Source organism: Dendrobates tinctorius, unplaced genomic scaffold (genome assembly GCF_039654945.1).
Source record: "Dendrobates tinctorius isolate UK_male_01 unplaced genomic scaffold, ASM3965494v1 ptg000020l, whole genome shotgun sequence".
In the NCBI taxonomy this organism is placed as follows: Eukaryota; Metazoa; Chordata; class Amphibia; order Anura; family Dendrobatidae; genus Dendrobates; species Dendrobates tinctorius.
Window position 1 is genome coordinate 26,148,843 of NW_027361688.1, and position 26,145 is coordinate 26,174,987.

Sequence of the window (26,145 nt, forward strand, 5' to 3'; positions counted from 1 at the left end):
TGACCAACATGCAGGTGGGGGCCCTGGTCCAAATTTTGTACTGGGGGCCAATTTGACTCTAGTCTCTCCACTGGGTACAATACCATGGGGACATCATACAGAGAGTGTTTGGATGCTGTGCCACGTAACTAAAATGACTAACAAACCCAGAATAAAATGAATCTGTATGTAATAGGTCTGTCAACAGCAACTTGCTGACAGTTTCCAGGCAGCAACAGCAAAATCTTGTGTTATAGTTTGCATTCACTGTACAGACTTTAGAGCTAACGATGAGGTTTGACTGCCCGGTTATCACATCAAGGTAACTACGAGTCATTATCCGTCAGGGCATTTTATACAACTGGCTCCGAAGCAGAGAACCTGGTCTCTCCAATTTAATAACACACGTAGGATCGCGTCTGCCGGATAACTATATATTTTTTCTAATGAACGCCGGCAGACTGAGGTCGTTACTGAGACGTAAGGAGAAGTGAACTGATTGTTCTCTGCGTTTCATGATTCACGACGGATGGCTATGACCGGGTGCCATGGAGACCCAAAGGCGTCATCACCGGGAAGAGTTTTTCGATATAGCTTACATCTTCCTCTAAAAGAGTGATGGCGCGTTATGAGCACAGCTCCTTATAAACAGCACCTTTCATCCTCCGTGCTCCATATTCCGGAGGAACTGACTATTAGTCAAGAATGACTACGACTACAAAAGGGGCGCTGTCCTGCCGGGAAAAGGAAAGACAAACTGATTGTGAAAGTCAGGCAATTTCTTGGCCCTGTGTGAAATCTGAAGATTTCCAGATTATTAGTTTCCTCCTTGTGGAGAATGGCATGCCAAGCCTGGCAGAGTGAGGAGACTTGTATGCCAATCAAGGCTCGTTTAAGGGTCGATATTGATTTCAATTCACCCTTCAGAGGCATTTTGCATATTTTTTCCCCCAGAAGAGCTTGCATGGCTTATAACTCTCCTCATTCTGACATGCCAGGCTTGAGGAGAAACCTTACCCCTTAGATTCAGAGTCTTAAAAACAGCAGAGATCACACCGACAAATTGGCACAAGCTTGTGATACAGTATTACATGAAATTCTCGCACTTCCAACACTTCCACCCAAGGCCGCGTCCATTGCTGTAACCTTTCCTGTACATCCTCAGATCCCAGCAAAGCAATCGTTTAGTATCTGTATAGTATACCGCTGCCTTGTATCGTGCCGGCTGGAGTCAGTCTCCTTGTAGTACTACACTTCGCATTCATTGCACTGATGTAGGGAACTATGTATCCAAATATGTGTTCCTATATATCAACTGCAAATGAAAACATGAAAGCCGGAAAGTCTGGATTTATAGGATCCTAGCAGTGAAGATACACTCCACTGAATATATGATTTGCAGTACAGAAAACCAAGCTCAGTTATGGAGTGTCAGAACCAATGAGACAACGTATCGCTTATGATAACAATGTTCCATGAGACTTTCTGCAGAACGACTACAGCCTGCGCTATGTACTGGAAGCAAGGGATGGTCTAATGGAAGCCAGAAGTGGGAAAAAAAACGGTTTAAATAGATAGATAGATAGATAGATAGATAGATAGATAGATAATAGGTAGATAGATAGAGAGATAGATAATAGATAGATAGATAGAAAATAGATAGATAGATAATAGATAGATAGAAAATAGATAGATAGATAGATAGATAGATAGATAATAGATAGATAGAAAATAGATAGATAGATAGATAATAGACAGATGATAGAAAATAGATAGATGATAGAAAATAGATAGATAATAGATTGATAGCTAGATTAATAGATATATAGATAATAGATAGGTAGATGGATAGATAATAGATAGATGATAAATAGATAATAGATAGATAATAGATTGATAGATATAGATAGATAACAGATAGATAGATAAATAATAAATAGATAATAGATAGATAGATAATAGATAGATAGATAGATAGATAGTTAATATATATACATAATAGATAGATGATAGATAGGTATTGTAGGAATTCATTTTCTCAGGTAGGCATTAGACAGTGTTCACACAGGCAATACGGTTTAGTCCAAAGAATTACAGTTTCATTGCTTTCATAAAACTCCAAGGCAATGAAAACCAAAAACAGCCTCTTCTGGGCACAAACGTATCACAGCAAATTAACTGTTCATTCAGCAGGGCACACACTGTATATATCACCGGAAGAGATTACAGTCCGTTCTCCCAGAGCAAACTTTACTCAAATGAAAGGTACGGTCTTATCAAACTCGGTATAACCTTCAGCCGGAGCTCCAGCAGCTTCTAGTGCCAAACAGAGGTATTCAACTGCAGGCACAATTCACACTGAACAGGCTGTAGCCTCCACACTGTTCTCTGCAACTCCAGCACACAGACTGCCCAGCTTTTCCTAGCTAACCGATGCAGTCTCCAGTCAGAGAGAGATGCCAGCATATCTCTCTCTCAGCTACAGCTCACATTTTGACTGGTCACTCACCAGCAGCACACTGGACTCTGCTCCATCCAGCAGAATGGCACACTTAGTGACCACAGACCATGGTTCTAGTAAAAAGCTAGGCAGGTGCATCTAATCAAGTCCTGCAGAGTACAGATTTGACAGCTTATGAACATGGAGGACTACATAGCAGCAGGTTTACTAGTATTGTAGTAATAAAAATGCTGATAAAACTGGGATTAATCAAAACTACAGCAAGCAGCCCAGTAAGTGACACATCGAAGGAATCAGGGTCTTTGCTGTCGCATCATGCTACTTTCAGATAAGGTGTTGTTAAACACCTGGTGACAGATTCCCTTTAAGATTGATATACTCTATCATCAAGAAGAATTTTTACATTTTGCTGTGTTTGGGCATACTGAAAAATAATTGTGACTTTGCCTCCTTGACCACTTGGCACCCTATGAGGGGGAATGGTGAAAGGGTGCACTTATTAAAGCAAAAAAGAATTTGAATGGATTTATAAACTTAAGACATTGAGCCTCACAGCCTCAATGTTGACTTCAAACTGAGCACGATAGTGTATGGACAAGTTCACACTAATACAGTGGCCTACGTTGAGCAGTAAGTCACAGATTCTGACGGGAATCCCGACATTGCCCTGATGGAGCCATGAACTAGACTGGACCCATTGAAGTCATCGTGGACACTGACTGGTCTCCATCCTGGCAGTATTCCTTCTCAGTGAGGGTGATCAATAATTAAAACAGGCTGCCGCGAGAGGTGGTGAGTTCTCCTTCAATGGAAGTCTTCAAACAGAGGCTGGACAGACATCTGTCTGGGATGACTTAGTGAATCTTGCTTTGAGCAGGGGGTTGGACCAGATGACCCAGGAGGTCCCTTCCAATGCTACCATTCTATGATGCTATGATTCTCTTTTTTTAGAAATGCACAGAAGGTGGTCATCCACATTTCGGCTCATTTGTTTTTGAGCTGAAACGTTGCAACATGTGGACTAAAAAAGCGTGCTACTTTTGGAAATATTTTCTGAAGCGCAGTCTATTTATGGATTAAAGATTGATAAAAAAAAAGAAATTTGAGATTGAGATATATAGGTCTGTAGATAAAACCAAAGGGTGAACCAGCACACTATATGTTAGTGCACAATGTGTGTGCCCATCAGCCACGACAAGGCAACCTTTCTTTTCATGTGATCCTAACCATTTCAATCAGACATGCCTCTTCTGGGCCAAACACCTAGAAATTTAAAGGACAGGTAGGATCCAGCATTTTCACCCTGTGAACCTGATGCTCTTTAGCTGAACCATGGTCTCAAGGATTTATACAGTGCGTCCTTCCAAAAAAAAGGAGCAAAGGTCAATTGCTAGATATTAATATACCCCATATTTCAAGGATATGGCAATCCACTGGGATAAAGCAATAGTTTAGTGGTGGCTTGACCCATCGTTTGGCCTGGGCCTCCAATATGTCATAGCTACACTGTGAGTCATCATTAAGGGACTGCTATGCCATACCTGCAATCAAGTCACTTGGAAAGTGGCTGGCTAGAACCAGGTCAAAGCCATTTTATAGATCCACACACCCTTGGGAAAGGGCGTATAGCTCAAGGCTGTATAGGTTAGCACTTTGGCTCCATACAACCAAAATTGTATGACAGTTGATGATTGAGTAGATGAGGTCCACTGAGGGCTTCATTTATCTTCAGTGACATTTGTGCACCATCAGGACTCATGGACTCAGAAGCAGAGAACCACAGATGCCTGCCTTGTTATTGCTTGCAAAAAAAATAAAAAATTAAAACATCTAAGGAATGGAAGAATATGCTAAATTGCCATATTTCATTCATTTGCCTTGAAGAAGCAAAAGTTGCTTGGAAGGTGCCAGAGATGTTGATTTCACATATATGAGAATATAAAAAGTCTATTAGCTGATCTGTCATCATAGTAGGGGTTCTCCTGCCTGGAGTTACCCTTTATTAGTCATTCCAAAGAGTGATCACGAGTGGACATCCCTCCGGAGGACTTGATCACACATTTATTTCAATAATTATAACGTAATACCCTATATCTCCTACAGTGGCCGCTGTAGGATATGTGTGTGACTCCCTGCAACAGACCTATAGCGATCCCTTGATTGCCAGCAGGTCATCATTTAGAAAACAAGCTGTCTTGATAAAACAAGCCCTTTAGCCCATTAATGATGCATCCTACTGTCGTTTCTTGCGATTTGTTTATTTTTTCTCTCACTTCTTCCAGAAGCTATTACCTTTTTACTTTTCTCTCAACATATGAGGTCTTGTATTTTGTGTGATAAGTTGTAGATCTGAATGACACGTCACCATTCACTTTACCATATAATTTACTAAAATTTCCAGGACGGGTGAAATGTTGAAAAAAAAATGCAATTCTGTCCATCCATTGTTGGTTTTGTTTTGTTTTTTACAGCATTTATTAAATAAAAAGGACCTGGCAGCGTGATTCTCCATGTCGGCACAGTTAGAGCGATGCCAAACTTGTATAGTAGTTTTATTATTTAGGTGGCTTAAAAAATTAGGATTTGGGAAAAAATTTGGTTTTCATTATTTTTTATTGCATTTTTGGGGTAGGTGTGGTGACGGAAAAACAGCAATTCTGGCATTCCAGTTAGGGTATTTTCTTTATCAATTAAATAATTTTAGATTTTTTTTATTATTTCTGGATTTTTGGGTGAAATAAAGAGAACTATTTTAATTTTTATGTTTTTTATTCTTTTTTATATTGTTTTACTTTTTCTCTATTTTTAATGCCCATAGGGGACTTGAACCTGTGACTGTTTTAGAGCTTGTACTCATATTTGAGTATCAGAGTATATAGTAAAAATTATGGTCTTCTATGAAGCCCAAACCATAGTTGGTCTTCTATGAAACCCAAACCATAGTTAGCCTTCTATGAAGCCCAATCCATAGATGGCCTTCTATGAAACCCAAACCATAGTTGGTCTTCTATGAAGCCCAAACCATAGTTGGTCTTCTATGAAGCCCAAACCATAGTTGGTCTTCTATGAAGCCCAAACCATGGTTGGTCTTCTATGAAGCCGAAACCATAATTGGTCTTCTATGAAACCCAAACCATAGTTGGTCTTCTATGAAGCCCAAACCATAGTTGGTCTTCTATGTAGCCCAAACCATAGTTGGTCTTCTATGAAGCCCAAACCATGGTTGGTCTTCTATGAAGCCGAAACCATAATTGGTCTTCTATGAAACCCAAACCATAGTTGGTCTTCTATGAAGCCCAAACCATAGTTGGTCTTCTATGTAGCCCAAACCATAGTTGGTCTTCTATGAAGCCCAAACCATAGTTGGTCTTCTATAAAGCCAAAACCATAACTGGTCTTCTATGAAGCCCAAACCATAGTTGGGCTTCTATGAAGCCCAAACCATAGCTGGGATTCACAGGAGGACCAAGATGGTAATGAAGAGGGCATTAGGCAAGATATGAGCTCTCAACAATCATGACGTGGGGCCTTGCCATAGATTTACAGTGATAGTGGCTAAACAGCAGTGATAGGAGCTGGCTGGTAGACGTAGATACCATCCATATAAGTCCACATGTAGATGAAAGGAATAATCATGAAATCGCTTGCTTCGGTCCCAAGATGGAGGTGCAATAAAAAGGAGATGGAATCTGAAATCTTGATCCCTCTTTATGGGTTTCTGGCAGCTTGTCGCAAATTCAGAGGGTGAATATAGTCTGATCGTGTCATGATGAAGATTTAATGGCTTCCCGGGCAGCAGAAATATCCAATCCACCCAAAGTAAACGGCCACCAAAATTGAAAAACGGAAAATAATTGAAAATGAAGGAAGCACTTAACCTAAAGACCTCAACCTATAAATATAGTCACTAGTATAATTCACTCACATGTATGTAAATCAGCCATTCTGAAAATGGGAAATAAAGTAGTGATCATGGGGGGCAGGGATTTTCTGGAGATCTTGATCCCGGAAGAACAATATAGTTGGCAAGAGACATTTGATTGTATTAGTGAATTGCACAGAAGATATATGGTGGATTCGTTAGAGAAAAGACTTAAGGGGTTATTCCAATTTTTGTAGGTTATATCACTTTTCCACAAGGTCCCATCGATTCTGAGAACAAAGCTTTCAAGTGCCCCATGTGAATGGGACTATGGGCGTACACATGCTTGCCAATGCTCCATTCATTGTCTTTCGAACTTCCGAGGTCTGTTCTTGAAATTGGTAAGGGTCCTAGCAGGGGACCCCTAGCAAGAAGCATGTTATCTTCCATACTGTGCACTTTGCTTTGGTGATGATAACTGAAAAAGAAATAAGGAGTAGCTAAACTTTAGTTTTTAAAGAATTTTGTCTACCATGGAAAGTTTGGAAACTTTGCAAATCATTTTATTAAGGGAGTTTGTGTTCATTCCTGTAAAATAAATTGCACATATAAAGCTTCATAGACCCCTGATTTTGCCCGTCTAATAACCTTTCACTGCCATCATTTGTACTCCAAATCAGTATGTTCTGATATTTTGATGGACTCTTTCCGGGTTCCTGGCTTTGCTTCTCTCACTCTGGTCTGCTGAACTCTGTTGTGTTCCATGTCAGGCATTGCGTGATCCCATCATCTCATTGAGCCTACATAACGCCGACCAAGACATATACCTGTGTATTGGTATTAAGACTTAGTATTCCTGAGTCCTGTTTGCCTGGAGCCTCCAGGACCTCTGCTAGCAGTTTCCCGAGTGCCTTGCCTGCATTTTGCACCTACGCCCGTGGCCCATGTGGCCACCTGGACTTTGGGTTTAGAGGATCCACCTCATCATGTGAGCTTAATAGATATTGGAGGAAAGCAGTAATTTAGTTATACACCTTAGAAAGGTTGGCCGAATGCACAATTGAGTGGCATTATGTCTGAGGACTTCCGAAAGATGATATTAGAGAAAAGCAGAAATTTGGAAGCCACTTACATGCATTTTTATTTTGCAGGACCCCTGATGAAGAGATTTTCAAATTTTGATAACTTTCCACGCTGGACATAATTATTATTAAAAAGAAAAAAGAAAGATTAGTTACTCTATAAGCGGACCATAAATGTTAGAGAAGTTGGCCGAATGCACAATTGACTGACATTACGTCTGGGAACTCCCCATAGATGTCTAGATGAGACAAGAATACAGAGGAGAACATAAGAGGTCCCTTAGCAAAGCAATATACTGTGTCTTCCCCTTTTTCTCCACTATTAGAACATTCACACTCAGGGGTGGACATATCATTGGTTCACAGGGCAACAAGAGGTAAGGGGGCCCATTTCTACCTCAAAAGAAGGTGCAATTTTGCATTTTTAGGAGCTCTTGGGCTGCAAAGGGCCCATATATTGTTATTGCACAGGGGCTCTTTTCTGTCTGTGTCTGCTAGTGCATTCACAATACTTCTTTCCAAAACTCCAGAATTTGTAATTGTCACCTAGGAAATAGAGATGAGCAAATCTCATAAAACTCCATACAGGCAGATTTTTTTTAATTTACTCAGCTGTTTGTATTCCATCCACATAAATCTGGTTTCATTCAAAACTGCTCCCAATTGGCGTAAGTAAGGGGTGGAAATTATTTTAAAAAAATCCCCTCTGCTCCTTGGTACTCTTCTCCTGTCTTCTGTGCTTCATCCATTACGGTCCGTGAGGTCAATTTGAGGCCTGTGATTGGTCTCATATGGTCACGTGACTGCATTAGGCCAATCAAAGGCCTTAGAAGGACCTTACGCATCGGAATGGAGAAGGATCCAAAAAAATTTTTTTGTTTAGATTCAATTTGCTCATCTTTACCGAGAAATTCATTGGTTTGATCTTTTGCATGCAATCCAATAGACAGCAGGATACTGCTTGCCAGTCTTAATGTCTTCCAGAAATGCGTTAGGGGGGGAATTATTTCATATTTAAACCGTAGCTCATCCCTCAAAAAAACCTAGCCTCAATACAGCTATACTGCCTAAAAAAATAATCATTGTTGCCCAATAAGAGCTCAGCTTTCATTTTACTAATGCTGTTTTAAAAATGAAAGCTGGGTTCTGATTGGTTGCTATGGGCAACAAGGACGTTTTTCTTTTACAGCTTTGATAAATGAGGCCTATCGAATTGTCACAAGAGCGTCTTCCTTCATGTCTCTATGCAGAAGCAAGGAGAACAGTAACGCCTAGTTGTCAATTTATTCATACATTCCCATGAGGAACAACACAACACTAGAAAAGAGTATTTACAAAAGCAGCGATGTCGGGGAAGTAGAGATGGGCAAACCCGAATAGTAAAGTTCGGCCTCCATACCGAACACCTACTGTTCGGGCACGGACTTCACCAGGACGTCCATGTTACTGTTCGGGTTCTCCTGCCCAAACACCGGGTGTTTGTCGTGCTGTCATTTGCAACATAGCGCAGCAAACACCGTGACTATGGGGTTAGTAATGGGGGTGTCTTATAGACACCTCTCCATTACTAAGCCGTGGGTTTGATGTCACCTGACAATACAAAGGTGACAACAACCCCACAAATATGAACCCCACTTGTCACCGCTACAGGGCAAGTGGGAAGAGCTGGTCAAAGCACCAGAATCAGAGCATCTAATAGATGTGCCTTTTCTGGGCAGTTACGGGCTGCTATTTTTAGGCTGGGGGGGCACAATATCCATATCCCCTTACCAGTCTGAGAATACCAGCCCCCAGCTGTCTGCTTTAGCAAGGTTGGTTGTCAAAAATGGGGGTGAACCTCACGCCACTTTTTAAAATTATTTATTTAAATAATTAAAAAACCAGGGTGGGGACCCCTCTATTATTGATAAATAGCCTTGCTGAAGCTGACGGTTGCAGCCCCCAGCTGTGAGCTTTGCCTAGCTGGTTAGCAAAAATACAGGGGAACCCACGCCGTTCTTTTTCAAAAATTATTTATTCACAGTGCAGCAGCAGCTGATGAATACTCCCATCCGCCGCTCCTGCTCTCGCTGTTATTAGTGGCAGCAGGTGTTAGATGATGGGATCAGTTGTCCTATCAGCTGACACCAGTGACTGGAGGCAAGCTTTATACCTCCGATCACAGCTGAGTGCTCACGCTGTCTTTTGACAGCGTGGGAACCGCGGCTCTCTGACCGGCGGGGATGATTTCACCGCCGATCAGAAGCGGTGTTTGCCGCACTGTCATGCACATGACAACATGGCAAACACTGGATGTTCCAGACCCCCATTCAAATGAATGGGGTTTGTGCTCGGGTTCAGGTCTTGGTACTGTTCCGGTACCCGAACCCCAACTTTTTGTAACTGTTCAGCCTAACCCACCAGACTCGAACATCCAGGTGTCCGCCAGGCCCGGATTGGTAATATGCCCAAGCGGGCATTTTCCCGCTGCGCCGCTGTCATGTGGGCCCCGGGCGGCAGCACCCGCTCATCTGGCCGCTTGCCAGCTGATGCGGTCACTGGCCTGGCTGTTGTTCCTGCCGCCGGCCCTCTGGGGGCACGGCGGTTATAGTTTCCAACCCTCCCGGGATTAAATTTCTATCCCGCACTGCAGGGAGATAAGCCGCCATGCACCCCATCCTCGTCCTAGCATGAGACCTCTGCCCCACCGCAGCCACTCACAGCATCGCTTGCCTGCTCTCTTCTCTGTACACAGGACCTGTGATGAGGTCACAGAAGGGGAGGAGTCAGGGGTCACATGATCAGGAGCCTTTGTCCAGACCCCTGATCATGTGACCCCTGACTCCGCCCCTCCTGTGACCTCATCACAGGTCCTGTGCACACAGCCCTGCCTCTTGGTGTCTGCAGGACACTGCTGTGCTGGTTGTCATGGTGCTGGATGAGGGAAGTATGTGTGGGGTCAGGAGGGGTTTACAGGGTAGATGTAGCAGAGCTGTGTGTGTATGAAGTGTACGGAGCGGAGCAGTGTGTGTACGAGGTGTATGGAGCGGAGCCGTGTATGTACGAGGTGTACGAAGCGGAGCCATGTGTACGTGGTGTACGGAGCGGAGCTGTGTGTACGAGGTGTACGGAGCAGGGCCGTGCGTGTACGAGGTGTACGTAACAGAGCCGCGCGCGTACAAGGTGTACGAAGAGGAGCCGTGTGTGTACGAGGTGTACGGAGCGGAGCCGTGTGTGTACGAGGTGTACGGAGCGCAGCTGGATGTGTATGAGGTGTACGGAGAGGAGCCGCGCGTGTATGAGGTGTACGGAGAGGAGCCACGTGTGTACGAGGTGTACGGAGAGGAGCCGCGCGTGTACGAGGTGTACGGAGAGGAGCCACGTGTGTACGAGGTGTACGGAGAGGAGCCGCGCGTGTACGAGGTGTACGGAGAGGAGCCATGCGTGTACGAGGTGTACGGAGAGGAGCCATGCGTGTACGAGGTGTACGGAGCGGAGCCACGTGTACGAGGTGTATGGAGCGGAGCCACGTGTACAAGGTGTACGGAGAGGAACCGCGTGTGTACTTGGTGTACGGAGCGGAGCCGCGTGTGTATGGGGTATACAGAGCGGAGCCGTGTGTGTAGAGTGGAGCCATATGTGTACGGGATGTACGGAGCGGGGCCAATGTGTACGAAGCATACAAAGCGGGCTTTTTCCACGGACACAGGAGTACACGACGGAGCCCCGAGGAGCTTTTTAAAACTCACACATGACGTTCCACCGGAAGTGATGTGCTGGAAGCTGACCGGAAATGAGGTAATTTCATGAGGAGATTGTGACGGAACTAGGAATGCTTCAGATCCATCACCATGTCCTCCTCCAACAGTGCAGACAGCAGGATCGCCTTGGAATCGGGGATGCCGGCCATGTGAGTGGATCATGATATGTCCTGCATCGGGAGGCTCAGGTGGGCACTTTAATGGGAGCCGGGCTGCTATAGTATCTTTATAGAATCTTTCTTTAATACTTTCTCTCTTTTTCTTTCATTCTCATTCTCTGTTCTGTGTTTCCCTCATTTTCTTTCTCTCTCTCTGTTCTTTCTTTCTCTCTCTGTTCTTTCTTTCCCCTCTTTCTTTCTTTTTCTTTCCTCTCTTTCTTTCTTTCTTTCTTTTCTTTACTTCTTTCTTTTTCTCTCTCTGTTCTTTCTCTGTCTCTCTCTGGTCTTTCTTACCCCTCTTTCTTTCTCTCTCTGTTCTTTCTTTCTCTCTCGCTCTCCTTTCTTTCTCTCTCGCTCTCCTTTCTTTCTCTCTCTCTCTGTTTTCTTTTTTCTCTCTCTCTGTTATCTCTCTTCCTTAGTGCCAGTCAGTGTGCCCATATTGCCAGCCACTGTGCCTTCAGTACCAGTCAGTGTGATCAGCAGTGCTAAATGGGTGCGGTTGGGCGTGGACATGGGTGTGACTAGTTGCAAAATGGATGTGGCCGTGGCGTGGCCTAAAATTTGCAGCGGTGTGCTGCGCGCGTCGCAGTCTTTCTCCCTCTTTCCCTTCTTCAAAAGTTGGGAGGTATGATAGGGGCAGCTATGACCAGGGGGTCTGGTTGCCCAATGTATAGCAGTTCTGCCAGGAATTCTGTTACCATGCATACAAAAGGGAACAGAGCTTTGGGATGAGTACTGCAACTAAAAGCAATAAATAGCCTGAACTGAAATACTGGGCACAGCTCTGACTACATGTTATATAGTCGTGTTAATCTCCTCTCACTTCTTGTAACCTACAAGTGTATATAAAGTAGATATTATATAGTCACCATATGACTAGTGGGCCTGTGTAACTTCAAATGCCAGGGCTGAATTTTAGTCCCAGTCCGACCCTGGTGTCCGCCCATCTCTACAGTGAAGCTGACAGACCCTCTTTGTTCCCTTTGGGACCGTACAATTTTTCAATTTTGATTTTTCCTCCATTTCCTCAAAGAGCCATAACTATTTCCGTTGATTTTTAAGTATTTATTTTTTTAACTTTTTTTTTTTCATTTTTTAGTCTCCCTATGGAAACTGAACCTGTGATTGTTCGATCACTTTTACTATATACTGCAATATTAAATTATTACTATATGTAGTGAAACTACGGTTCTTCAGGAGGACCAAGATGTTACAGGGGTCTTTAGTAGGGTCCCAGGTGCTATGATGGCATTTAAATGGTTAAATGTCAGCAACCAGAGCTACATATGACAACAGTGTATGTCATAGATCATTAAAGAGTTAAAGAAGCTCTCCAGAATTAGAAATAAATGCTGCTTTTTTTAAGTAAATAGGGAGAGCTGCAATACCACATCCAACCTGTGGACCGGAGTGGCGCTGTGTCCAAAATGAAGCATCCATTTTTTAATAATTCTGAACAACCTTTTTTAATAACAATCCAGGAGTGGACACCTAGAAAAAATATATTGGAAACATCTATACTTCTCCTTTTTGCATTCACACCTTATTTTGGCTTTAATGCACAAGTGTGACTGAGGCCTAAATATTTCAATAAAGTCAATTCTGCTTTATAAATTTCATTTTGGAATAATGTGCAAGGATCAGAACATAACAACCTTTCTTTCTAGCCCTTGTCAGTAGAATGAGTGTTCATATTCTTGAAAACAATCAGAATCTTCTCTAAATAAAATGCTCATGAATCTTTAATGTGCCCTCAAGGCCGAAATTGCCTAATTGCATGCAAAAAGACCAGAACACTGCAATGTTCAGGAATTGCTTTTCCTTAAAGAAGCATTACATGAAAATAATGTACTCTTTTACCAACACAATTCCCCCCCAAAAAATAATTACCCCTCTGTACCCTTACACCTTATCATTCTCCCCACACACTGATGCCCCCACAGTGCCTCTCAAACAATGATTCCCCTAGTGTATACCTACACATTATGATCCTCCCCACACATTGATGCACCCCACTGTACCCCTACACATTATGATTCTCCCCACACATTGATGTGCCCCACTGTACCCCTACACATTATGATCCTCCCCACACATTGATGCACCCCACGGTACCCCTACACATTATGATTCTCCCCACACATTGAGTCCCCCCACACAACAATTCCCCCACTGTACCCTTACACACTATGATTCTCCCCACACATTAATGCCCCCACAGTGCCTCCCATACAAAGATTCCAACAGTATATTCCTACACATTATATGACACGGAGTGACCGACCCAGTGTGACACGACCGTAAGGCTGGTCCGTCACCAAATGGCACAACACTTCCAGGGAACACTAGGGAAACAACAACAGTGGTGGGCCCTGTCAATAGGGAACGGGGGAATGGACACCTCCTGAACTCTCCTGAGGATGTGCCCTGATCTCACTATCGTCCCTCTATGGGTTTTTTCACCCCATCGCCGAGCAGGATACCTAATCCCTCACTTGCCCTGCTCTTATCCCTAAGTAGGGAACTGGCAGGGGAGAGCACTGGTCGCACAGCTGCACTAATAAATCACACAGGGGGAAGTGATAGACATCAAAGGGACAAAGTAACACAAATACAACACATAGCTTATATGCACCGCTGCAAAGCTCCACACTGCAGATATCAACAGCTACAGGACTTATAACACCAAACGTGGCAGGCACCAGAGAGCTACTTCTGCTAGGCTGGTCTCCAGAAAGGATCTGTATCACCAACAGTCAGCTGATGCATCAGGTGACTCTATAAAGGATGGTGGGAAATTAACCCCCGATGGCCTGAAAGGTAAAAAGTTTTAATATGAGAAGCCAGATCTGCCACAGATCCAAAAATGGATCATGACATTATTATTCTCCCCACACATTGATGCCCCCACTGTGCCTTCCACACAATAACGTCCACACTGTATGATTCTCCCCACATAATGATGCAGCCACAGTGGACCATGTGCACAAAATAATTCCACACAGTGCCTCCTCTCTGGGGTAGCAAATCTCCTTGCACTTCCTGTACTAATTGAACCTCAGTCAGAACAGGTGAATGGTGGTGCAGTGAGCTGACCGCTCCCTACTCAACCAATATGTTCAATGTTATCTGCATCCTTAAGACTCAGATACAGTTAAAAGGGCAGAAAGATGGTTGTATTTATTATGTGAGGATCACACTACAATCCTCGGACTGACCTTCGACTCTCCTGACGTATCACGCTGTCACACTGAGGTCAGGAGAGATACTGGGCCAGTCTGTGCACTGTGATGCGATCGTCGCACAAGAAGTACTGACGTCTGCTCCCTAAAAGAGTGGCGTATCATGACCACCTTGGACAGTCTCCATATTCTAAATTTACCAGGATAATTCCTTGTATTGGACCATAATATGGGTGGGGCTTGGAAAACCACACCCAAAAGTGAACATTTTAGGTGAATTCCTGAGCCTTTTATGGGTGTTTCCTGGACGGTCTTGGGGATGGTACGTAATATTTTGAATTTTGTTGGGTAGGTGTTGGTGACTATGAAATGGTTATGCAAAGTGCCTATAGGTCCCTAGCATAGACCCATAGGGTTTTCAAGTGTCACCACCAGGGCCCATCTTTGGGTTTTACACCAGGGCTCACCTATTAGCTTGTACTAAAAATCCCTCATGTATTAGATAGCTGTTGGCCAAATGATCGTTTGGTTGACAGCTATCTCTTCCTCATTTGCAGGAATCAGTCCAGGCGCCTCCATATTTTTTAAGAAAGAGCCTCTGCCAAACTCCTCTGGTAGTGGCGTATCCCCATACAGAAGAGAACGATTGTTCATTGAAATTCAACATTTTGGAACCTTCAGTCTTCTGACATCTGTTAGGGCTGAGAGTTGTGAGGCACCCATACAAATTAGATGTCCTATCCCATCTGTATGAGTGTCATAAAGGGATTTTTCAGTGGGAAAAAACGTATCACCTATCAGCAATATAGGCAATATAACTTATTAATCTGTAGGGGTCCAGCCGCTAGGAAGGCAAAATGGGAGTTGCTCAACCGGATGCTTCTTTCCTTCACTATAGGGCTCATGAGTGATCCTCTTGGCCTTTTTTCAGCAGCCCAAAGAGAATGAATGAATCTGTTCGAATAAAAATTCTCTGTTTTGCCAATTGGTGCGGATCTCAGTTCATCAATCGGTCCCCCGCTAATTAATTTCACCGGACAACCCCTTCAAGGCTTGTGACCACCATGAATCCTCATATTAACTGTACAGCAGTATTACTTAGGACCTGTATGTACGTAAAGAGCTGTTATTGCACTGTATATTATTTTTTCAGTGTATGGTGGTGGCGGCACTATACATGATAAGGTGGGGACACAGTATAGGGCTGTGTGCACGAACCCCTATAAAAATGCCTACTTTTATAGGTTGTTTCCATCTTTTCATTGTATTATTTCCATTTTAGCCATTTTAAGAACCTGAACAAAAACCCTTGTGTAAACCTTTCATATTCCCTTCTTATTACACTGACATGATTGGATTGTCTGCATGCAAATCTTATTTCCCAGACTCCTCCACCGCCTCCCTTTTTTCTTCTTAGATCATTTGTTTCATTTGAACACTGCAAAGTAATAAGTAATCTAACCTCATTATTTTCGTCTTTTAATACCCTTTAAATGTAATGAGCTTTTTCTATGGAAGGCATCAGAGCAACATCTCTGTGGGAATTTAAGGATGGAGGGGAATAATTGAAAAATTATTTTTTTTTTTTTTATTTCGTTGCACTGCTGTAGTGCCGATAGGGATAGTTAAAGGTCTGGCGACACAAGGAAATTAAAACCCTTGAAAAAAAAAAAAAATTAAAAAAACCCAACATTTTCTGGTAATACATTCTTGGCTGTAGGATGCTGAATTGAACATTTTAGGCCCGTCAACTCGATTTAGTAAGATAAAGCAAGGGGTATGTAAAGATGTAAAGCGTTGGCTGGGAAATAAATATTAATGACCATAGGATGGATCATCAGTTGTTTGACTGTTAAAGTCTGAACCTAAAACGCATGTCAATCACAATGTCAAGAGCCCACCGGTAACAATAACTCCAGGGCCCCGCTTTTCAGCTACATGCAAATATGACTTTATCCTCATTCACAAATTTCTGTATCAATAAAAATGGTTGTTAAATTAATAAGATGTTTCCTTTGTCTGTACATAGTGAACCAAGGATATTGTGCCAAATACTGCTGCACAGCGGCCCACCGGAGAATTCTCCTGTTGTTCTGTGGGCCGGTCCAAACTTGCACAAATACAAGAAATACAAGTGTGGCTCTGACTGGTATCCCTATAATAAAACCCTCCCTGATCAGATTAACTTTGATAATGCAAATGATCGATTTAGATGGGCCATTAATGAAGACCGGCTATGTATTTATTTTACTCATTTATATAGCACCATTAATTCCACAGCTTTACATACATTATCATCGCTGTCCTCGATGGGACTCACAATCTGAATTCCCTATCAGTATGTCTTTGGAATGTGGGAGGAAACCCACGCAAACATGAGGAGAACATACAAACTCCTTGCAGATGTTGTCCTTGGTGGGATTTGAACCCAGCACACCAGTGCTGCAAGGCTGCAGTGCTAACCACTGAGCCACCGTGCCGCCCATGTACAAGCCAATCTGTGTTCACTTACTGGCCAGCTTGCCGAATCCGGTGAGCAGAATGATTGTTAAAGGGAATCTGTCATCAATTTTTTCGCCTATCAGCTGCGGCCACCGACATCAGGGGCTTATCTACAGCATTCTGTAATGCTGTAGATAAGCCCCCGATGTACCCTGAAAGATAAGAAAAAAGAGTTAGATTATACTCACCCAGGGGCAGGAATGAAGAGGATGGCATTGCTGCAAGATGGAAGGTGCCGGACTGGACCGCGACTCCCTCAGGACCCAGAATGCCCTGGGTGAGTATAATATAGCTTTTTACAGTGCCAGCAAAGCCTATCAGATTTCAGAAATCTCCTGCACACATATTGTTTTTTTTGTTATCAGGATTTTGTGCTATGCAGCTTTTTTTTTTTGCATAGAGCATGTCACTTCTTTCAGCATTTTTGCAGTGTTTTTCACCCCTTGACTTGAATGGATGGTAAAGAAACGCTGCAATATGCAGGCTGACTTATTTTTACAGTGTATTTGCTGCTGAAAAGTCAAGGACAGCAGGATGTGACCTCACAGTCAGCTCTGCTACATCTAGTTGGCAGGCTGCATGGTTGCATGATGCATCTATACAGCCTGTCATCCAGCAGAGCGAACCCGAACCCCATTCACTTGAACGGGGGGCCGCGACAATACAGTGTTTGACATGCTGTCATCTGCATGACAGCGTAGAGAACACCACTTCTGATTGGCAGTGCAACCATCCTCACCGTTCAGAGAACATCTGTCCCCAGCTGTCTGCTTTCCCTCTGCTGGGCTGTCCGCTTTCCCTCTGCTGGTTAAGAAAATTATGCTGGAGGCCACACCTTTTTTTTCAGAAAAATAATCTTTTATTAAATACATGTACAGTAAGCTGCACACACATTGTACTAATTGTATTTGTCACTGACATCTATACATCTACCTATTCTACGTGTATTTACTGTATGTAATCCATCTATTCTATGTGTATATACCTATTTTATCTAATCTATTGTAACCTGTCAGTGTGATTTTACAGAACACGGCAGATAAATTGCCGGCTTTTCTTCTATCTATCTATCTATCTATCTATCTATCTATCTATCTATCATATATCTATCTATCTATCTATCTATCTATCTATCTATCTATCTATGCAATATAAATACTTATATCTATGTGTGTCACTGACATCTATATATCTATTCAATCTATTCTATTCTAACCTGTCAGTGTGATTTTCCTCTACGCGGCATATAAATTGACGGCTTTTCAAAGGCTTTAGAGGTTTGGTTCTGCAGGAAGTAGTTTTTTTTTTCCTTTTTCTCTGGGGGCACTCAGCTCTATTAGCATGCACAATGAGACACAAGTTAGCCCAAAAAACGCATAAAAAAACGCACCAAAATCGCAACAAAAACGCAAACAAACACGCCCTAAAACCTGCGTTTTAGCTGCAGCTTCTTTCCTGCCAAGAAATCAGGTTTTGCTGCAGAAATAAATGCCCAGTGTGAACTTACTCTTAGAGGACACATTAGGAATACTACCACTGCTCAAAGGCAATGCTTTCAAAGCTCTGCAAATATATAGAAGAATTACTTAGCAGGATTTTTGGAAGTCGGTCAGGAATCCCTCAAAACCAATACTGAAATCAGCCTTTTCAAATTAGGCCTGATATGTAGGGTGAGTTATTTGTTCCCATTTACCCAATAATATTTAGTTGCAGTTTTCAGCCAGCCTTCTGGAACTTTTAGTGTATTTTTTTATTTCTTTAGTCGTTGTCAGTGTTTTTTTGCAGACAAAACCGCTAAAAGCCAAATGGATTTGAAGACCATGGTGCCTCCATTTCAGTCCATTGCATATTTGATCCATGGTCTAAATGAAAGCTGAGGAGCTAATTGTTCCAAACATATGTACATATATTCTCAAAAAAATCTCCCCATATGTATACTGACCATATTTCCAGTGAAGGTATCAATATATCTGAATTTGAAAGCATCACAGTACGGCTGCGTTCATACGACAGTATTTTTGGCCCATGCAATAAACTGACAACACTGACACGGGACAACACTGGACCAATGTTATTCAATTGGGCTCTTCAGATGTTTTTTTTTCACATGGACCAAATGTTCACCTGGATAAAATCGCAACATGAACTATTCTTTTCTGTATTTCAGATGAAACTCACCTAATAAATTCTATGGGTGTGCCAAAAAAAGGATCCCATACGTACCAACCACTATATGGTTGATATGCATGGGATTGGCTGATCAATGGTGGTGCGACACACGGGGACTCCTGCCGATCAGCTATTTCCAACACCTAGGCACCACTGCCGATCAGCTATTTCCAACTCCAAGGCACTCCTGACAATCCAGAAAAAAGGTAGAAAACCAGCTCACCTGTGGCAGTCCGTGGCGTATGGAAGCAAGGAGAACGTGTAGTCAGCAGCACGTATCACAAATGGAAAAAAAAAATAAAACATTTCTCCAGCTTCTATATGATCCAAAATTTATTTATTTAAAAGGAAACATGTAAAAAACAGTTTTTACATGATTCCTTTTAAATAAATAAATTTTGGATCATATAGAAGCTGGAGATTTTTTTTTTTAACCCTGACGATCAGCTGTTTCCAACACCTAGGCACCCCTGCTGATCAGCTGTTACCAACACCTAGGCACCCCTGCTGATCAGCTGTTTCCAACACCTAGGCACCCCTGCTGGATCAGCTGTTTCCAACACCTAGGCACCCCTACCGATCAGCTATTTCCAACACCTAGGCACCCCTCAAGATCAGCTATTTCCAACACCTAGGCACCCCTGACAATCAGCTGTTTCCAACACCTAGGCACCCCTACCGATCAGCTATTTCCAACACCTAGGCACCCCTCATGATCAGCTATTTCCAACACCTAGGCACCCCTGACGATCAGCTGTTTCCAACACCTAGGCACCCCTGCTGATCAGCTGTTTTCAACACCTAGGCACCCCTACCGATCAGCTATTTCCAACACCTAGGCACCCCTCATGATCAGCTATTTCCAACACCTAGGCACCCCTGACGATCAGCTGTTTCCAACACCTAGGCACCCCTGCTGATCAGCTGTTTCCAACACCTAGGCACCCCTGCTGATCAGCTGTTTCCAACACCTAGGCACCCCTCATGATCAGCTATTTCCAACACCTAGGCACCCCTGATGATCAGCTGTTTCCAACACCTAGGCACCCCTGCTGATCAGCTGTTTCCAACACCTAGGCACCCCTACCGATCAGCTATTTCCAACACCTAGGCACCCCTCATGATCAGCTATTTCCAACACCTAGGCACCCCTGACGATCAGCTGTTTCCAACACCTAGGCAACCCTGATGATCAGCTGTTTCCAACACCTAGGCACCCCTGCTGATCAGCTATTTCCAACACCTAGGCACCCCTCATGATCAGCTATTTCCAACACCTAGGCACCCCTGACGATCAGCTGTTTCCAACACCTAGGCACCCCTGCTGATCAGCTGTTTCCAACACCTAGGCACCCCTACCGATCAGCTATTTCCAACACCTAGGCACCCCTCATGATCAGCTATTTCCAACACCTAGGCACCCCTGATGATCAGCTGTTTCCAACACCTAGGCACCCCTGCTGATCAGCTGTTTCCAACACCTAGGCACCCCTGCTGATCAGCTGTTTCCAACACCTAGGCACCCCTCATGATCAGCTATTTCCAACACCTAGGCACCCCTCATGATCAGCTATTTCCAACACCTAGGCACCCATGCTGATCAGCTATTTCCAACACCTAGGCACCTCTGATGATCAGCTGTTTCCAATACCTAGGCACCCCTGACGATCAGCTGTTTCCAACACCTAGGCACCCCTGACGATCAGCTGTTTCCAACACCTAGGCAACCCTGATGATCAGCTATTTCTTGCCCCAGTGGAGTCTGGAAGTTCTTGGACGTTGCTGGAACACAGTATCTCCATCAATTCTATAGTGGCCGTGGCTAGGTGATCATTAAAATAGGGGGTTGTTTCTGCGTTACCTGGTTGGAGCCACTATGGTTTTGATGGAGCTGCTGTGTTCACCTGAGAACTTCCAGCTGGTGCCGGCAGCAGCTGATCGGCGGGGGTGTACTAATGTAGCACCACCCATCGACTAGATATTGATGGCCAATCATAAGGATAGGCCATCAATAAAAAAGTAGTAGCCAACCTATTTAACCTAGAAAACTTTATTTGGTCTTGTAAATTTTTATTCACTGCTACTATATGAAAACAAATGCCAAACGGATGAAAGATGACAGTACAAATGAAAAATTGTCCGTTTTTTTCTGGATAAAATTCACCATACAATTTTATTATATGAATTTATTACTAGGTAATTTTGCATTGGTCATGAAGTTAAAAGCAATAAAAAGTGAACATCTCCTTTAAACTCTAGGTCATATCCTCATACTCGATTTTTAGGTCTTATCCCGAGCTGTGTGGACCAGTAGCCTGATCTAAAACAAGGGTTAATTTGTCTTCCATCCAACTTCAGACAATGAGCAATGAATTCAAAAAAACATAAAGTGTGTAGGATGCTATATTATTATGGTAAAGAATAGGCCACAAATAGCGCACATTTTTAGCAGCTCCTACTGGCCTTTCGAGCCAGTCAAAAGACTCCTGTCGAGAGCCCGGAGCACCCTGTAATTATCCAGTGAAAGAGACTGTGAGATTACACAGGCATTTGGCATAAGCACACAAGTAATGTTCTAGTTTATAAATAAACCCCCCCAAAAAAAAGAAAAAAAGAAAGAAAAAAAACGATGTGAGGCGTAGAGGGAAAACACGTTATCATATGAAGCCAGCCATAAATGCGTCATTTCTGGAACGTAACCCAATCTAGAATACAGTTACCAAAGAATATTACAGAAATTCAGAATATTTTTGTTACTAAAATGTGAAAGGAAAAAAAAGCCTGCATTACTCCACCAAATTATGGAGGCTCCAAAATTAGCAACATAGTCAGTGTCCTGGAAAAAGGAAAGGTCTAGGATGGATCATACGGATGCCTAGAAGATTACTAAGATTGTTGAAACCTAAGCTAAAAGAGATGTTGATTCCTAGACCCAGAACTGTCCCATCGATGAAAAGAGGTTCTACATCAGATAGGAAATTTTTAGAAAAATTTTGTCAATAACACAAAGCAAGATGAAAGCTACCCTGAGTAACAACTGGCTTAGGCTAGTTTCACACTTGCTTTTTTTTGCAGCGCGTTTTTCCCGCAAAAAAAGCATTGAAAAAACGCATACATAAGCATACAACTGCTGCGTTTTTTTCAAGCATTTTTATGAGCATGCATGAAAAAAACGCAGCGTTTTTATGCGTTTGTATGCGTTTTTAGCGCGTTTTTACCGCGTTTGCGTTTTTTTCCAACATTTTTAGGTGGCCCCTCACACTACCCAAACCATGACTTTACTAACCCTAACCCTGACCCTAACCCTAACCCTAACCCTGACCCTAACCCTAACCCTAACCCTGACCCTAACCCTTAACCAAATCATACTTAACCCTAACCCAAACCCTAAACCCTAACTAACCCAAACCCTAACCCTAACCCTGACCCTAACCCTAACCCTAACCCTGACCCTAACCCTAACCCTAACCCTAACCCTGACCCTAACCCTAACCCTAACCCTGACCCTAACCCTTAACAAAACCATACTTAACCCTAACCCTGACCCTAACCCTAACCCTAACCCTGACCCTAACCCTTAACCAAACCATACTTAACCCTAATCCTGACCCTAACCCTGACCCTAACCCTAACCCTGACCCTAACCCTTAACAAAACCATACTTAACCCTAATCCTGACCCTAACCCTGACCCTAATCCTTAACAAAACCATACTTAACCCTAACCCTGACCCTAACCCTGACCCTAACCCTAACCCTAACCCTGACCCTAACCCTTAACAAAACCATACTTAACCCTAATCCTGACCCTAACCCTGACCCTAATCCTTAACAAAACCATACTTAACCCTAATCCTGACCCTAACCCTGACCCTAACCCTAACCCTAACCCTGACCCTAACCCTAACCCTAACCCTGACCCTAACCCTTAACAAAACCATACTTAACCCTAATCCTGACCCTAACCATGACCCTAATCCTTAACAAAACCATACTTAACCCTAACCCTGACCCAAACCCCAACCCTAACCCTGACCCTGACCATAACCCTAACCCTAAACCCCCTTAACTAACCCTAACTCTAACCCAAACCCCTAAATTCCATGGTTTAAAAAAAAAAACGCATATGCAAAAAAACGCATACATGAGCATGCCAGTGCGCACATATGCGCATCCATAGGCTATAATGGCCATTTTTAGCGCAAAACGTGCGCATATGTGCGCATGCGCTTTTTTGCAGGGCCAAAAAATGCAACATGCTGCGTCTGGAAAATCCCAACGCACACCCCAAAAAAACGCAGCGCATGAAAATCGCATACATGCGCTTACCAGCGCGCAGGTATGCGCACCCATGTTAAATATAGGGGAAAAAACGCATGCGCAGGTGTGCGTTTTTTTCCAGCGCTAAAAAACGCAAATGTGAAACCAGCCTTAAAGCTTACTTTTGGAGTATTTGATGCTACCCTTATTGTTTTCCATAATTATACTAAAAATCTGATGTCTATAAAGATACAAAGACCCAAGCTACCCATTCCTTCCTCCTATCGGGAAAAATGGGAATTTTACAGTAAAGATTTCATCCAAGGATCAACGGGAGCAAAAAAGACCTCTTGATACAGTAATAAATTCTTCTATTGCATATCCATCTTATACAATTTGACCATTACTGCTCTTAAGGAGTAATTTTTAAAATTTTGATTTTCCATAAATCAATAATACACGTGAGACTAATCAACTTTGTAATATTAGCGAAATCTGCTTCTGAACTGATCTTTCATTCTCAAAATTCTCCATTCGCGAGTAAAATCTGACATTCATGAATACTGATTTTCCCCATTAATTAGGAGATGACAGTTGGAGCTCAAAAGGTTCTATTGAGAACTGTCTAGCTCCTCCCTCTCCATAGAATTTTACAAACACCAACTGTCATCTCCTATCTCAGTAATGGGGAAATCTGTCTTCATTGAGTAGTGATTTTACAGACTTTACCCATGAACTGAGAGGAGAAAGAAGCAGATTTCTCTGGTGAGATATATTACAAAGTTTCTTGTGTTCATCATTACTAAGGATTTATGAAACAAAAATTAAAACACTCCTTAATCATACATGAATATATGATTTTACAATTATTGGTGGCATTCGGAATGCGTAAGCATGCACTAACTCTAAAGTATATTAATAAAGGATTTTGCTTTGATCGAAGGATTAAAATTGGTACAAAAGCTGTGGCAACCACTGACAAATGAAGCCGACAACTTTTTTTCCACCATAAGCATGCATGGCCGTTTTGGCCTACTGAACATTTTTATTACATTGGGGGAGGTAGAATAAACTGTTGACAGGTGGTAAAATCCAACTTGCCTAATCCTTCTTGTGCCCGGCATTTGCTGTCAGAAGATCTAAGGAAAGCCCTATGCACATTGTATGGTTGGCCGAACCTTCAGAATTTTGGAGGTTCCATTGACTACTAGCTATCATCTGATCGTTAGAAATACACTGAATAACGGTAATACCCCTAGTCGTTGCCGGCAATAACGTCTTCAGTAACCAGTCAATTTCACATCATGCAAGTCTTCAGATCAACACAAACTTTACTGACCTGAGAACAGAAAAGAAAAAGCCAGCTCCTCTCTTTCTCCAAATGCCATAGTAGTCAGATATTTAAAAAACTATGAACACTATTCAGACCTTTCCTAATGACTAAAGCACTGCAGAACTTCTTCCATACAGAATAAATGACCAGTGGTGTAAAATAACACCTGTGGTCTCCAACACAAAATCTCCAACAAGACCCCCAACTATACCAAGTCTTTAGTAGTATTGGTCTTCTCAAACGAGAAAGGAACTTCTGTGCCTCCCTAAGATCCTGAGCCAAGTTGCGACTACGACCCCTGTCCCACTATAGTTATGCTCCTGCCATTGAAAACTTCTGATTGGTGGGCTTGGCCCGCGACTATAACCTCTTCAGCCACTATAGTTATACCTCTGCCAGTGACGACTTCTGATTGATGGGCTTAGCCCTCCTTTGATAAGCAAATTGTCCTAAAAATCAAATTACTGCCTATCAATCATCAACTCTCACTTAGTGATTGACCTCCTCAGACTTGTAATATACCTTCAAGATATTATTGAAGGGAATCTATCACTAGGAGCAATCCTCCTAAGTAGAGATGAGCATGTTTGTTTGGTTTCGGTTCCGAATACGATCGGAATCGAATATTGTTTTTGCAATATTCGTCGAACACACCCAAATGTCATTACAGTCAATGGGAGTAGAAATTACCGAATATGCTCGGAACCGATCACGAGACATACATTCGGCACGAATATTGTTCGATTATGGCTTGAACATGTCAAAATCAGATTCAGGGGCTAAATCTGAACAAATTTGCTTATCTCTACCCCTAAACCTTCAAAATGGACAACAGGTGATAGAAAGTTGAATAACTTGATACTATGATATCTGAGATCCGTTGTCTTATTCCAGAGAAATCCACAGTTTTATTAATACAGTATGCAAATAAGCTGTTAAGATCTTAAGATCTCCAGAGATTATTGTAAATGAAAGGGGACATTACCAGTGTGAGACATGTAGATCAGGAGAGCAGACTGTCAGTCATCACATGTCTCACACTGTTAATGCCCCTTTCATTTAATATAATCCCTGGAGGAAGATAGATTCTCAGGGAGATCTATGTCCGGCCCATAGATCTTAAGAGAAAAACTTGGATTTCTATAAATTTTCAGATTACAGATATCTAGGTATCATTTTATTTAGCTTCCTATGACCTACATGTCCATGTAGATGGTTTAGAAGGACTGATTCGGCTGACAGATTCACTTTAAAGGTCACGTTATTGAAAGGCTATGTCTACCTTCTTATTTTATAGCTCTGTGGTATCTGAAATAGAAAATGGAGCAGCCTTGCAAATAGTCCTCACTAAAAACACTCTACCTTTTTGTGTTTGCAGCTCTTCTCCAGATCTATGTGTCACTTTGGTAACCGACTGC

The 26,145-nt window shown here is 42.7% G+C and overlaps 1 protein-coding gene across 6 annotated transcripts in view; it reads right to left on the bottom strand.

The window, feature by feature from the left end:
- The window catches only part of GRIA1 (glutamate ionotropic receptor AMPA type subunit 1), a 321,187-nt gene that overhangs the window by 266,977 nt on the left and 28,065 nt on the right, over positions 1 to 26,145 (bottom strand). The gene's annotated exons all lie outside the window — the stretch shown is intronic.